The sequence below is a fragment of the Eulemur rufifrons genome, chromosome 14 (assembly GCF_041146395.1).
Source record: "Eulemur rufifrons isolate Redbay chromosome 14, OSU_ERuf_1, whole genome shotgun sequence".
NCBI lineage: Eukaryota > Metazoa > Chordata > Mammalia > Primates > Lemuridae > Eulemur > Eulemur rufifrons.
In genome coordinates, this window is record NC_090996.1 from 31,981,297 (window position 1) to 31,997,178 (window position 15,882).

Genomic DNA, 15,882 nt, shown 5'->3' on the forward strand with positions numbered 1-15,882 from the left:
CTTTCCGGTTTCAAAAAATGGGTCAGATTGAAAAATGCTTTTCTCAATGCAATTTTAAGTTCCTTCAGGAGAGGGATTGGATCGTAAACTGCCCTTAATCACAAAGGAAAACTGGAACAGCGATTTGCACGTAGTAGATTTTCGATAAATGATATTTATTGAGTCTTATATAACTGACTAGGCTCTTTTTTAAATGAACTACAATCATTTGTTATAGATCATTTGCACTCATGGGCTAAAGGATCTTTCATGTCTTCTTTGACCTTCCTCTGCAGCTATGTGTCTTGTCTTGCTTAGAATGTACCTTACAGGTGCACGGTATGCCCTGCTGTGAAAACTGTCATCCCATCTATCATGTCATCCAGTTTTCCCCACCTGCTCTTTAGAGAATCTTACGGCTTTCAGAGATGAGGGAGACTAAGGCCAAGGGAAGTTGGGAACTGCCAACGTTCTCGCAGATAGTGTGTGATGAGATTGGAACTAGAACACCAATTTTAGACTCAACACCCAGCCCTCTGTAGGTTATAAATCCAGCCCTCTGTAGAGCACATCATGATGTATTGGCTCTTTAGGAGAAATGCCAAAGTTCAAATCCAGCCCTGACATTTAACTCCCTGTGGGTCTTTACTTCTCTGAGTCCCCGTGTCCTCATCGTCAAATGGGACTAAGGACAGATAACAGCTATTGAGCCTTCTGAGTCTAAGCTATCTGCTTGTGGATCCATTTCCCAAATGAGGAAACCAAGGTTCAGAGAAGTCAAGAAGCTGCCAATTGTCGGGGGCTGGCTTCAAGGCAGGTTACTTAGTTTTTCTTATGTATTTTCAATTTTTACTTCATTTTTTATTTTCATATTTACTACCTTTCTTAACAAGATCAGTAGGGTTGGTTAAGGAAATGTCACTATCCCTAGGTCTGTTTACCAACAGCACATTTCTACCACTTCCCTCCTCGCCTGGCTCCCTCCTCGGATGAAGCATCTGTCTAGAGAGACGCAGGAAGCATCCACAGCACATGGTGCCAAGACCTACCACCTGGGGCCCGATACACTTTCAGAAATGAGAACACTCACTTCAAAGCCATCAGATTCTATTTTGACTCGACTTTCCCTGAAATGAATGGGACCGAGTCTCCCAGGCTGCCTGTGTGTTTAACACACATTACGATGTTAGTGAGATCCACCGCAGAATCCAATAGCATAAATTGATTAAACCCCAGGCAAATGGTATTCGCTAAACAAAGCTATAGGAAAAATTCCCTACAATTAAACTGTCATGTTGAAAGGGGATTTGGTTAGAAATACTAATAGGTATCCCCAACTGAACTGTAATATTACTCCAGAGACTGTAGGATGACACTGTTCTCTCTTGCTTGACAGTAATATGAAACTAAGTCATCTTAAAATTTATTCTCAAAACCTTGTAGATACAGTCTCCGGGAGCAAACACATTCCCCTGTTTGAGCACAGGGGAAAACGCTCTCCTGACTTGGCAAACGTGCTACCACTTCCCCTTCCTGTACCCCTGGAAGACATTGCTAATCAATCACAGCACTTTCCTGCTGAGCTCAGATGAATTCTCCTCCACAAAACCACAGGGAGCCTTTGCTAATCAGAATTGGCAAGCAAGAAGAAATCTATTTGCCTTCCCTCTGTCTAGAGTCTTATTTCACGAAGCCTGGACATAAAACTCCCTCTGACCCAATCCAGACACGCAGATTTGAGAGTGCCTAAATCCACGGGATGTTGAATCTTATTTCTCAATATAGAACCACCATTCTGGCATAGTCCGTTGACTTTTAATAAAACTACTCCTCTGGAGTGGCTGACAAGTTCTCCTTATCTTCCTCAGCTCCACTAGCTAGTATTTCTCAACAACCCTAAAGTAATACTTAAATTTCCTCTCCAACTTCTTATCCCCTTCTTTAATCAAGGCAAATTTATTCAACTGTTAAAATCTTTCTCTAGAAAAATCATTCTGACTCTACTCATTCTCTTTCTCGCCCCCCCAACACACACCCTGAAAACACAACAATTTTAATTCACTTTCATTGTTCTGTAGCCCTCAAGGTACCAAGTAGGTATACCCTTCTAAGGATTAGCATGGGGTGGTTTTTCTTTTATTTCTTCAACTAATGAGGCAGTCGAAAGTCATTTAATGATATGAAAAAGCACTTGACTATCAATCCATAAATAAAACATACAAATGACAAGCAGCATCTTTTTACAGCTTTCTACACATTTTATATATTTTAAAAACCAAGTTCTAATGCCTACGATATGCAACTTTAAACACATGTCACCTCTTTTAAACTTAATCCACACAAAACCAAATCTGTACCCATTTCTGACTGTTTTTAATTTAAAAATTTAACAGTTTTCAGATGTGTGGAAATGACCAGACCATTTCAGAAAACGAACTCTGAAAAAACAAGGATGACAAGCTAATGAAAAATTAGGCAAGTGGTGTAAAAGACTGGGAGACAAAAGAAGGGTTATGATGATAAAGAGAGATTGAAAAAACACTGAATGGAAAAGCAGACACAAAATGGAGAAAGCTTAGCACTCAAACAATAGAAGTATCAGATGAAAAAAAAAACAGCTTTAAACAATATGCAGGACTTCAGCATAGGGAAGAATGTCAAAAACATCAATGGATGACATCAGGTCAATAATGAAATGTAATCAATGCTTTCATTAAGATTTTATGATCTGCTAGAACAGCCCATGCTTTGTAAGGTGTAGCTAATACATTGATTGTACATGTTTTACAACTTATTTATAACAGATAGGCATAATCAACAAAGGACTTATCTTTACCTGTTTTCCAAAATCTACTGACCTTTCTAGTCCATGGCATGGTTTATGCTGACTTACTCTTCTCTGAAGACCTAGAGTATTCTATACAATTCACTAAAATAATAGACTCTGATAAACCAAATGGCTAAAAGAGGGTGTTTTTCTGCACACACTTTCCTGTTCCCAGCCCTGAGGAGCATTGACCGTGTGTGTGTGTGTGTGTGTGTGTGTGTGTGTGTAGATGTAATGACACTCCACGCTGTGAGATGAACATTTTATTAAGGAAAGCACTAACGTTTGAAGAGGTTAAATCAATTAACCTCAGTCACAGAGCAGTCATATCTCCAACACGCAGTGTTTTCCCTACCATCCCTAACAGTTTTGCCTGTTCACACGGCTTACAGTTGCCACTCACCATCTGTAACCTTTGCTCGAAGCATTCGTATGTTCTGAAATCTCAACTCCCATGGCGAGTCTAAAGTCTTATTTATGCATTACTAGTATTTTTCCCCTTCGGTTTAGCTAAAATGACTCACACAGCGATAGGTACATAATAAACACTCAGTAAATGGAGGTTGATTGAATTTAGTTCTTCCCGCCTTCTTCATTGGCATAAAAATCTCTGAGTATTGCCTTTATTTTCACAGCCATTCATTCAATTATTCTTTCTCAAACCTTACATGAGGCAGGCCACCCCTCCTTGCAGGCATCCACATATTAGCAGTTGCTTCATTCATCTGCCATTTACATCTAACAGAACTAATTATTTTCCTGCTACCTCGCACCCCATTGGTGTGACACACCGCTGAGACGGCCCTATCTCCTGCAGGCATCGCTTGTATCTTTCCAGCAGCCTGTTGTAACACGAGTGACAGGACTATTAAGAATGTTAGCCTTCGATGCACCAGAGACTCATGTAAAACAAACGGTGCCATCCCAGGCTGAATGGGAGACAGCAGCAAACTCAGGAACCAACAGGGCCACCTCCAAGAAAACTTTGATATGGGGAGAAGAAATCATTTCTCCATTCCTGGAACAAAAAACCAAACATAGATAAATGAATAAATAAAATCAAAAAGAAAACATGAAAACAAAAACAATCTCGTGACTGCTGCAGAACTTAGAAACAGACACTGCCAGAGAATTGAGCAAATGGTTGGATTTTATGCAACATTGAACAGATAGACGGACGGAGAGAGAGAGAGAGAGAGACTTCAATTTCTTTCCAAACCCTTAACTCAACCCTATTCCAAGCCAATGTCATCCCTCCCTCCCAGACTATTTCTACAAACCTCTTAACTGTTCTTCCACTTGGCCTCTTCTTCAAGCCTTGTTCAACATAGTAGCCAGAGTAATTTAAAAGACCACAACTGTGTTCTTTACTTTTTCAGATCTTTCAATAGCTGCCCACGGCCCTTAGGATCACACTGAAATCTGCAGCTGGGTGGTTTACTCCCCCACACCTACTCCTTCACCTCCTCACACGCCCCCTTCCCGCCCCCTGTCCCAAACACACCTTCTTTTAATTCCTTAAAAGCACCATGTGTCTTGCCCCCACCCCCAAAGACTTTCCCTAGAACGTCTCAAGTTCAATGTCGCTTCTTTGACCACCTAAATTAAATGACCATACTCTGCATTTGCTGTTGTCACACGTTTACCTCGCAGCACTTAACAGCAATTCTTAATTACACTTTTTTCCCTATGATTATTTCTCCCATATATGGTTCCTCTGGAGAATGGAAGACCCATGAGTCCAGGAAACATGGCTGTCTGGCGTCCTGCTGTGCCTCGAGCATCTAGCACCACGCCTGACAGAGAAGAGCACTCAATACGTATTTTTGGAATGAACGAGTGAATGAATGAATTGCCCCAATCACCTGCTTGAGACAGGGAGAGAGCAATTCCTGCAGGGAACAGATGAGGAAGAGGATCACAGGCACGGTGGGACCCAGTTCTGAATCCTCACCCCCAGCCGTCTCCCTGATCAAAGCTCTTGCAAGGAAAACAGAGTGTTCTACCGGAATCATCAGTGACTTTCAGCTCAGCACTCCGCGGGCTGCTGTACAAGCCTTCTTAGGAGCCTTTGAGCAGGTGAGGCCCCTCCAAGTTCTTCAGGTCTGCAGAATCAGCCTTAAGAAAAGAGCTGGCAATCTGTGTCAGCCACCACCATGCAGCGGCAGGACCATGTGCTTTGAATAACAAAGTCTTTTTTTAACTTTAGACTGAAATCCTTATTCTCCCTTTCCTTCCCCCTCCTTACAACTCTTCATTAGAATATTTGAATATTAACAGTATTAAACCATATATACGCACGTGCGTATACATGTACATTATAATGCAATGCATTCGTGATTGTCATCTTTTTTTGCAAGGAGAAGAAGAGAAAGAAGAAGGAAAGCTCTACAAGTCTATTTTAAAAAAATCATATACCCATCAGCAACTCCATCTACTTCTTGAAGAGGTGGAGTTATAAATATAACTCAGACATTCGCTGAGGTCTCTAGGCACCAGACTCCTCAAATTCACATCCTCATGAACACAAAAGCCACTATTTCTGTGATGGCACTTGCAGTCCATTGGCACTTCAGGGCCGGGAAACCGCATGTAGAAAGAATTTAGTCGAGTGGCCAAGGGGGTGCGCTGCAGAGTTGAGACGGCTGGAGTTCAAACTCAGCTCCACCTTCTGCATGCCGCCTGACTTTGAGCAGCCCAGGCGGCCTCCTCAACAGAACACTGATAATTAGCTGGACCTATCTCAGCAGGTCATTATGAAAATGAAATGAGGTGATGCATGTAAAATGCTTAGCTCATGGCCTGGCCCAGGAGCAAATTTCCAACATATTATCCGTTATATAGAGAAGGACTAAGAGCAACACCTGTTTTCCATTTCACGTACGCAGGCAGGACTGAGCACTTTGTATACCTTCCATAGATTCCTCACTCTCCAAACATATAAGGTGGTGAAGGAAGAGGTTAACTTTGAAGGGCGGAGGGTGAAAGGGGGGGGGATTATTTCACCACAAAGCAGACAGCCTCAAATTTCACCCTAGAACCAGCCACTTCCTTCACATGATCAGCTTCCCCACCCCCACTTGCTGGGGGGGATCCTGTCTCTCATTTCCTCTCTTCTCTCTTCTTCCTCAACAGAAGCACCAGAAAGTCTCCTTTAAGGAAAACAGAGCAGTTTCCCGAAGCTCTGCTCTCGGGGTTCCACTCTCTGTCCCCAAAGCCTTCCCCTAATAGGCATCCGCTTCCCCCTACAATGGAATTTTTATCTAATCTTCACAAGAAACCTATGGGTCGCTACTGTCACCCACATTCCTGAAGAGGAAATCAGGGCTGAGAAAGATGAAGTGACCTTCCCAAGTCTGCGGCGAGCCAAAACTTGAATCCTCCCTTTCTTGTCTCAGAGCCTGTGCTTTTCCCACCAGGACGGCTGCTTCCTTCATTGGAATCTAAATGAACTACTAGACGTGCCCCACTGGGTCTATTGAGCACACACAGCCAAAAGAATCACAGCGTATTGGACCTCACAATGCACAACTTTCATACATTTCCACCAACAGAATTTTCAGAAGCTGTTGTTGACGTGTATGCCCCGGAAACTAGAGTGAGAACACGATGCATATAACCAAGTCCTCATACATGAATGCAGGGATAGAATACGGACCATGGGACTGGAGAACCACCAGATGCTTAATTTCCAGAATCTCCAGACCCCTGTCAAGAAATAACATGATATTCATCCCAGATCAGTCAAAGCGAGAGGCTCCTGGACTGCACCTGTTTCAGAAATAACGTCTTGTGCTGGGATCCATGTATTTTGAAGCTTGTTTTTTTTTTTTGTTTTTTTTTTTTTTTGTGGATGTTATGATATCACAGAGCAATGTGTTATTTTCTAATTGGGCTTCCCCTTCTCCTCTGTGAGTTCCTTGAAGGTAAATATTCTATCTGACTCCTTTTTTGAACCCACTGCCTATGTCCTCTTGAATAAAATCCGAGTCATCGTTATGGGTAGATAAACAATAGGAAGCTAAGAGTAGAAAGCCCAAAATATAATGAGCTGACTGTATATTAGCACCATCCATTTAAAAAATGAGTTAGCAATATGTATCCAAAGTCATTAAGATGCTTCCTTCCCTTGAATGAATAATTCCAGGAGTATTTATTCTCAGGCACTCACTCCAAGGAAAGAAAAATCTATAGGTCCTCAGGAATTAACTCTAGTGATACTGGTGTTAGGGAAAAGAGCAGAAACCTCCTAGACATTCTATGAATATGTTACATATAAGGAATAAAGGAATAAAACATCACCCTTGTCAATGACAAAGAACCCAAACTCTGCAAAATAATTTAAAGAGGTTTATTCTGAGCCAAATATGTGTGACCATGGCCCAGAGAGCAATGTCTGAGGAGGCTTGAGCAAATGGTCTTGCCATGAGTGGGTTACAGTTTGGTTTCGTACACTTCAGACAGACAGGAATTACATGTAAAGTCATAAATCAATACATGGAAGGTATACATTTGTTTGGCCCAAAAAGGCAGGACATCGCAAAGCAGGCATTACAGGTTATAGGTGGGTTTAAAGACTTTTTTTTAAATTTATTGTTGGTTAAAGAAATGAAGCTTTGTCTAAAGGCTTGAATGTTTTACGTTAAGATAAGAAAGTCTGTTAATCAGAGACAAGCCACTGGACATATATACCAGACATACACCCAGCCTCCAGTGACCTGCTAAGTAAAGTGACGACCTGCTAATAAAGTGACGACCTGCTGACCCGCATGTGTGATTTAAGCTGGTCTTTCGTAGCTTTAGGTCTGCTAACGAGTTACAAAGGATGTCTCCAAGAAGGGATGGGGACACAAAGAGGCATGTCTGACCTCCCTTCCCATGGCCAGCAACTCAGCTTTAGGGTATTTGGGGTCCCCTTGGCCAGGAGGGGGTCCACTGAGTCAGCTGGAGTGGCTTAAGATTTTATTTTAATTCACACCCTGATGATATATTGTGTAGCCCTTACAATTATGATTGTAGGGAATGAGAGAATCACATGGAAAAAAGGCTCAAGCTAAAATTTAAGGGAAGAAATCTTAACAGCAAATCACCAGCCTGTGAAGAACACAGCTTTGGGCCACAGATACGGACAGGGATTGCAGGGCAATGTGGGGAAGGTATTAAAGTGGCTTCAGGACAGTGGTGCCTGGTGGAGTGAACCTCATTTGCTCCACGTCTTTGGAGAGTTGTCTGGGTGGTAAGTTTCAAATGGGCACAAGAAGGTCAGGGAGATTTGAATTCTACTCCGAAATGCAAGGCAGGTACTCAGAGCAGAGGCCCTAGGTGGGACAGCCCAGCTTTGCATGCAAGACGTGGAGATCCCCCTTCCTGGAGCCAGACCCTCACCGGCTGTAGCGTGTGATTAAGCTCTCGGGCCATCTGCTCAGGGGTTGCGAAGGCAGCCGTGTGTCCTCCTGCCTGGACGCCGGGGAGGACACCACTCACTAGTCAATCTGCTTGAAATTGCCTGCTATGATTAGTGTGTAATGACTCAGGTAGGTCACGGCCACGGACGTTCCTGTTATTAATGCATTAGCAGCTGCAAATGGGCATCGATTCTGCACGGAGTGCAGGTTTATGGACTTGGTTGGGAGAGTCGGCCCCTCTGAAGTGTAACTGGCCGTTGCCGGAGGAGGAGACAATCCTGAGGGGGTGATGTCCTTCGGGAAGGGGCAGGAAGGCCCTGAGGAAGGCCAGCCAGCTTTGAAAGCAAGAATTCCTGGGCTGGGACACAGAGAGAGAATTTGCATATGTCAGGGATATTCCTCGGCCATCTCCCACATCTGAGATGGAACTAATCATATCCTTATAATCTGAGCCCTCTGTGTCATTGGCTGGTCAGTGACATTTTTTTACTTTACAATTTTATCTTATAATCTTATCATAGGTTCAGAACCCTATGCCTGTCTGTTCACCATAAATATCCTCAGCACCCAGCAAGAATCCAATGCCTAAGTTTTTCCATAGCTGTTTTTGAATGACTGAATGAATGAATGATGCCACCACCAGGATAAGCATGTTGACTTACATATTGGTACCATAGCAACCTGAGCTGGCATGTACCACACGGCAGTTTTTCAAGATAATTTATCCTTCTTAAACAGAGAGACTGAGCTCCAGTAAGATTAAGCAATGTGCCAATGAATGTGTACCCACCCGCGTGTGCACACACACGCACACACACGCACACACTCACGCACACAAGTCAGCTGGTAGGAGAGGAGATCCTTCTCAGAATGTAAATGCTCTGAACAGCAATAACAGTTGTCTATGTTACCATTTACTGAGTGCCAACCATAAACACACATGGAGGTGGGGTTAGTATTTTTCTGAAGCAAGAATCTGAATCACCTGAATTCAAATGAGCCACATTTTTTTTTTCTGTAAGGTGGTACCGAAGTTTATTTATCATAATGGGAGGCAGGTAATGATAACTTTCAAGAAAAGGAGTCTATGCTATAGCACATTCACTTGACACATTTTCTTTGAATGAAATAGGTGTTTTGTTTTTTTTTTTAAATAGAAAGTAAACTACCTTCTTGCTTCCCCCATTTAATTAGGGCAGCTACACCATAGGCATTAGAACAAGCAAATGTGTAATTTTCAGATCAGTAGGGAAGATACATACAGGTGCACAAAGACGGTACGACAGGAATAGGGGTTGCACAGGCAAATGCTGTACAAATACGATTACCAAAGATTGATGCCTGAGCTGAATCTTGAAAGACAAGAGGAATATTAGCCATGTGTCTTTAAAATAAGTTTTTCTGGCTGTCTATGGACGGAGAACATTTGTCCCTTTGCTTCGGTGCTTCTCAAAAGGTGGAAGAAATCTGTAGCTTCCTGCACTTGGAGAAACCAACTTCCTTCTTTCGCTAACTTATGCACCAGCCATTTCAACAAAATTCTTGTTGGTCCTTTGTAATTTCCACAGATTCCTAGAGGAATCACCGGTAGGAATCAGGCAATTTCAGATTCACCAATATCTTCACAACACAACCCCCCTTTCTAATGTTGAGTTGAGACAGCAAGTAGATCCACTCTTTAGCTTGCATGGAGGGATTTATTCATAGCAGAAACACTGTCACTGTTTTCCTTAGGTTTTCCAATTGGGGACTGATGAATGATTGGGATGAACACAGAGATTTCACCCCTTATGTGCTGAAGCCAACAGAAGAGGATGCAGCCAACAACTGCTTTCATTCCCTGCCTTCTCTGATGCAAACCATTAGTATGTATCACACTCCATTAATATCAGTTTAGTGATACAGTAAACAGAAAGCAAAATGCCTTATACTGTATTCATTGCAAATCTACCGAGTACATTCTCTTGTCCAGGAGACAATGGGCTCATTGTTGTGCACAGGTGGGGAAGGGAGGGGCCACAGCCCTCTGGCTAAGATAATGAAACTTAGCTTCAACCTTCCCTTCTATGGCCTAGTTTTGGTATTTCTGATTTACTTCCTGAATTCCAAGTTGTAAGCGGCCCTAGTTAAAGACCACTCTAGTTCAATTCCTCATTATTATTATTGCAGTGAGGAAACTGAAGTCAGATTGGTTAAATGTGTTGGTCAGACCCATGTGGTCAGTTCATGGAGCCAGGACAGGCACCTGTCTCTCTTCATTTTTTCAAAAATTGAGCTAGATTGGGGGCGGGGCTGTGGGCATTCAGGGATGACCGAAGAAGGGTTTCAAAGGGTCTCAAAGCACAAAGTGTGATCATTGTTCACAGTGCTAATTCATACAATTCAATAAATAATTCAGTCAAAACATATGTGTGCTTGTCACTTTTATGGGTGTTAGGGATACAGGGGGAGACAGACACACACCACATCTTCATGACACCTCCAGTCCAGTGGGGAAGACAGACTGTTCACAAGTAATAATGATGACAATTAGGGTGCATGATGAATGGGGTGCTTGCTACCCAGGCTTCCCTCTTCCTTATCCACCCTACTGTCATACAAACCTTCCTATAACTTCCATTCTTTATTATTATTATTATTTCAGAATGTTATGGGGGTATACATGTTTTGGCTACATGAATTGCTTTTGTACAGTTTGAGTCAAAGTTATAAGTGTGCCCATCACCAGAGAGTGTGCATTGGACTCGGTAGGTGTGATTTTACCCAACCCTTCCTCCCCATCGCCAACGTCCATTCTTTCTTATTCTCCTCTGTCCTCAAAGTAAAGAATCAGCAGGAACTGCATTTCTTCTCTTACTTTTCTGCCTTTTCTCTCTCTCACTCTCTCTCTCTCTCTCCTTCCATGCTCATATACTCATTCAACCCAAAAGGGTGCCCTGAGCTCCTACTCCCCATCTCACAGAGAGGAGGCAGGAAAAGAAGAGACAGTTTGACAGAGCTCCACCAGGCAGAAGCTAAAGAGAGAAGAGAGATACACACAAGGTATGTGAGAACAGCAAGAGTGTGCGAGGTGGTTGGTGGACAGTCAAGTAACAAAGCAAATGGGATGGTCAGTGAGCATTATCAAGACAAGGTTACAGCTTGTGTATCCTTCCAGACCACGGGACTCCAAATGCAGCTGGCATCAAACCCACCCTATGCCTGGCCATCCATTAAACTAATGCCCCATGTCCCTCCTACTCTTGTTCTCTCTCCCTCCTGTATTCCAGCTCATGCCTCCTGACCTCCTCCACTTCCAGCCCATCTGCTGATTTTTTAACTTGAGAGAATTCTACCTCCCCGGAAGGCAAGCACTGCTCTTTCTCTTTCTATTCACCCTCACACTATTCTACTCTTGCCTGTCCCACCAAGCTCCAGTTTCTAAAATATTATCATGGGGTCGACCTTCCCCCTTGAAAGGCTTAGTGTTTTCTTTATCCTACAAGGGGCAATAGAGGAATGAAATACACAGAGAAGACTTCATTATCAGGAGGGCTTCACAGAGATTGCTGCAGACATATAGACTAGAAGAATAGGGAAGGATATCCCAGCTGCTGAGACCAAGCATAGCAAGTGCCTGGAGTCGGGAAATTAAACAAGTGTCGGCATCAAGAGATCAGCTTCCCTTGTTGGAAGAGAAGGTATTTAGAAATTCACGAAGAGAAGGCAAAGTGTCAAAGTGTTAGGGGAAGTGTTAGATAGGGACTAGCGTATCACACAACTACCTAGATGCTATTCATGTTTCAAGAATATTCATCATCCAATCTCTTGGGCAGAATCCAGGATGGCATTAGGTATGAAGACTACCTGGGAAGCATCCCCTGACTCTGAGTAAGCAGACCCTGCAGCAATATGCCAATAGAGGAGGTGCAAAGATGGCCCTTAGAAGACCCAGATCAAAAACTCACTCATCACTTAGCAGTGGGTGAAGAACAAGACAATGTCAATGGCTGAAGTGTGGGACTAAGGCACCTAGGAAGAGAGTAGTGTCGCTGGGGGAAGGAGTAGGTGATGTAGAGCAGGAAGGAAAACAGGAGTGACTCCATGACAGACTGGACCTCCTAGGATAGGTCTAAGTTTCGGTTTCCCCAACGCAGGCCCTCCCCCTCCCCAGAATGCTGCTAGTAACAACTGAAAGCCCCGGCTTGGAAACTGGCCAATCAGGAGCCAACACTATCAGCCACTTTTGAAAGAGCAAATGAACTAAAAGGGGGGTGGGGGGTGGTGTGCCCGATACATGTAACCTACTAATGAGTATAAAAGCTTAGTGCCCACCCCAGGGCGGGGTCCTGGCTCATGGAGAGACCACTGCATTGGTGCTCTGGGACTTGGACCCTAGCCCGGGCTAGAAAATAAACTCCTTTGTCTGTTGCAGCCTTGGTGACTCTGCCTATCTGTTCCTGGGGCTGAGGGAAACCGGTTCTAACAGTGAGGTATGGTCTGATTTCAAGTGTTTTGCATTTGGAGTCAGAAGCGACAGACAGAAGGGAAGACGTAGAGCAATCTGTGTTTCACGGGGCACTAGAAGTCAGCGATGGATTTGGAGCTTGTTACTCTAGACCTATCAAAGTAGAAGTGGAAGCTTTGGAGAAGAATATGGAGTGAGCAAAAACCAGCCACCAGGAAGACCCAAACTGGTTTCCTGTCTAATGTTAACATTATGTTTCTCTCACTTATACAATACTACATCAGGAGGTGAGACGCTTTCATCTATCTGTTCATCCCTCCATCGCGCCATCCACTTGGCCATCATTATATCCAGCAAGTACCAGGGGTCTACTATAGGTCAGCAGTACAGTCGATACTGTGGATGTAAACAGAGGTGATACACTATTGAACAATCAGCATACATTAGACACCAACCAGTTAGCATGGACACATGCTATGGCATTGGAGTAAGGTTCTTGGTAAAGGGTCAGTGCAAGAGGACAGGGCATATGGGACAGCTGGGCATGAAGGACACTTGGGGGTTTGGGACAGCAACAGTTTATCAAGTAGTCAGTGTCCTAACTGATCTACCCTCTGAGTACCAGCCTGGGTACAAACAAAAGCGGACAATTCAGACCTAGCCTCTGTATTTATAAGGTCTTGAGTTCTTACATTTAAATTAATTAAAAATAACTGATACTTTAAAAAAAAAACAAAAAACAGTTTTCAGTTGTAACAGCCACATGTCAAGTGCTCAATGGCTCCATCTGGCTAGTGATTAACATGTTGGACAGCACAAATAAAGAGTATTTTTATCTACTCCCTTAGTGAGGAACTATGTAAGGTGATAAGTATGTTAATTAGCTTGATTGTGCTAATCATTTCACAAGGTATACGCATATCAACTTATCACACTGTACACCTTAAATCTATATAATTATTATTTGTCAATAACACCTCAATAAAGCTGGGGGGGAATAAAATAGTCCCATTATCGCAAAATGCTCTATGGGACAGCCCTGGACCAAAGAAAAAGACAGACACTAAATTAATTTCTGCTCAGTTATTGAATTGTAGATGTGATATAACATGCCATGAGACTGTAATCTGAACAGAGCTAGGGATAAAGGAAGCCTTCTTTTGGAAGTTAAATGTACAAATAGTAGGAAATTCCTCCGAGGTTTACGTTCCACCGTGACCCTGCTACCATGAGCTTTCTTAGCTTTCCTTCCAGCACACAGACCACAAAGGGTCGCGGAGAGCTAGGAAACAGATGTCGGCTCCTGTGAGCTCACGCCTTCCACCATGCACACTGACCAATCTGCACCCAAAGGGTCCCAGTGCAAATGCGACATTCTGGAAAAAATTAAACAATGAACGGTAACCAAAATTTGGAAGCAGGAAATGGACGTTGATTTTCTGAAGCCAATGGAGACATCACTACAACACCAGCTTAGGCACAATGAGCAAAATCCAACAGGTAAGTCATTGCTCCTGCTAAAATCCCTGTAAGAGATGGGGCAGTTTCACGACCAGCATGAATCCCACGTGTTATGGGTGAAGAACACACAAACCCAGGCATAAGGCTAGCTTAGATGCCAGATTATCTGCCTTCCTGGTAACCAAGCAACCTCCCAGAACACCATCTTCCTCCCAATGGAAGGGACCTCGTGGCTCCAGAAGTTGACTGAAGTTCACTCTACCAGAGAAGCTGCAGACGCAAGGAAAGCACCGAAACCTGCCAGGCACACAGAGAGTGGGCAGCAGCCCTAATCTCCTCCCAATGAGACATTTTTCCATTTCTTCCTTTCTAATTTTTTAAAAAAATTTGCATATCTGCTTGCCAGTTTGGAGCAGCAAATTAATATTTTTTTTCTCTCTCTCTCTTTAGACTGCAGTTATAGATACGGAAATACCATATCCATATACAAATTAACACGAGCTCCCCTGCAACACTGTACTAATTATCTCAGGGACCAGAGCCTCCCCTAGGTTAGAAGCTTCAGCCCCAGTGCAGGGTTGGAACATGAATTTCTTCCTGAGCAGCAGTAATTTGTATCATGTTCGGAAGGCAGAGGGGTGGGAGGGTCATAGATGATCTGAAAGCCCGTCCTCGAAACCCTCCTTCCTCCAACCCTCCACTGCCTGCCCCAGCACCACAAAGGCATCCAGGAGAAGGATGAAGCTTGAGACAGAGAAAGATCAATTAACAAGCATATTTTACTTTACACCAAATAGACTTGAACAGACTCCATGACGAACAGCCCCCTCCTTTTTACTTAACAAAACCTCCCAGTTTTCAGGAAAGGCTGTAGCCTGAACTTCAAAGGCATGAAAAGAGAAGATGTGGCATGTAGGGAATTAGAGATGGAATTTCCTTTATTATTCGGAACAAAAGCTGTGAGTCTAATCTCCTGTGTGATACAAGCGTTCGCTGATCAGGGTTACACGAAGTCATTCTGATGTAGCTGACAGCAAACACACCATCTTTTTAGTTCTTTCTCCCTCTGCCTCCTTCATCTCTCCATTCAGATATGCAAATTCTACGGCAATAAGGGGAGTCATGCAGTCCCAATGAGGGCGAAAGAATTCCCTTTGATCAGCCTCTTCCAGGCCTGGAGTCCCATGGCCTCCAATTCTACCTATTCTTTTATAACATGGGCTGATATTTGATGTATCAAATTATACTCCAGCGCTCTCAGAAGTGGAACACACTAAATAATTTGGAATTCCTATGAAGAAAGCTACATTTTGAAAAAATAAATAACATTTCTTGAAGTTAGCCTTCTAAAATTCTGATATTTATTGTTAAATTATTACAGATGTGCATTCCTAAAACACGTTGTTCACTGATAGAACTATTTCAGGAAGAGTTGATGTCAGAGACTTTATAGAGGTGCTACCCCAAATGCTAAGTGTATATATTAAAAAAAGAGAGAGAGAGTTGGGAAAATTGGACAAAATACTGCTAGCTTCACCAAAAATAAAGTCTTTGCATGCAACGAGAAAGGCAGACGGTGGAAAAGTGCTTACTTGCTGAAAACAAATGAAATTTCTAAAATGTATCCCAGCATCTTAACGTACAGAATTTCTTTTTGGAAGTAATATTTATATAGTAGTCACGTAGTCTGGCTCAAAAAGAGCAAAATGAATTGTTCTTAAATGCCTCAAGAAATACGTGCTCTCACTAACCGATCTGTGTTT

General features: G+C 43.0%; 1 protein-coding gene across 12 annotated transcripts in view; it reads right to left on the reverse strand.

Annotated features, from left to right (window-relative positions):
- Positions 1 to 15,882, reverse strand: part of RBFOX1 (RNA binding fox-1 homolog 1) — a 1,926,172-nt gene that overhangs the window by 1,106,292 nt on the left and 803,998 nt on the right. The window lies entirely within an intron of this gene.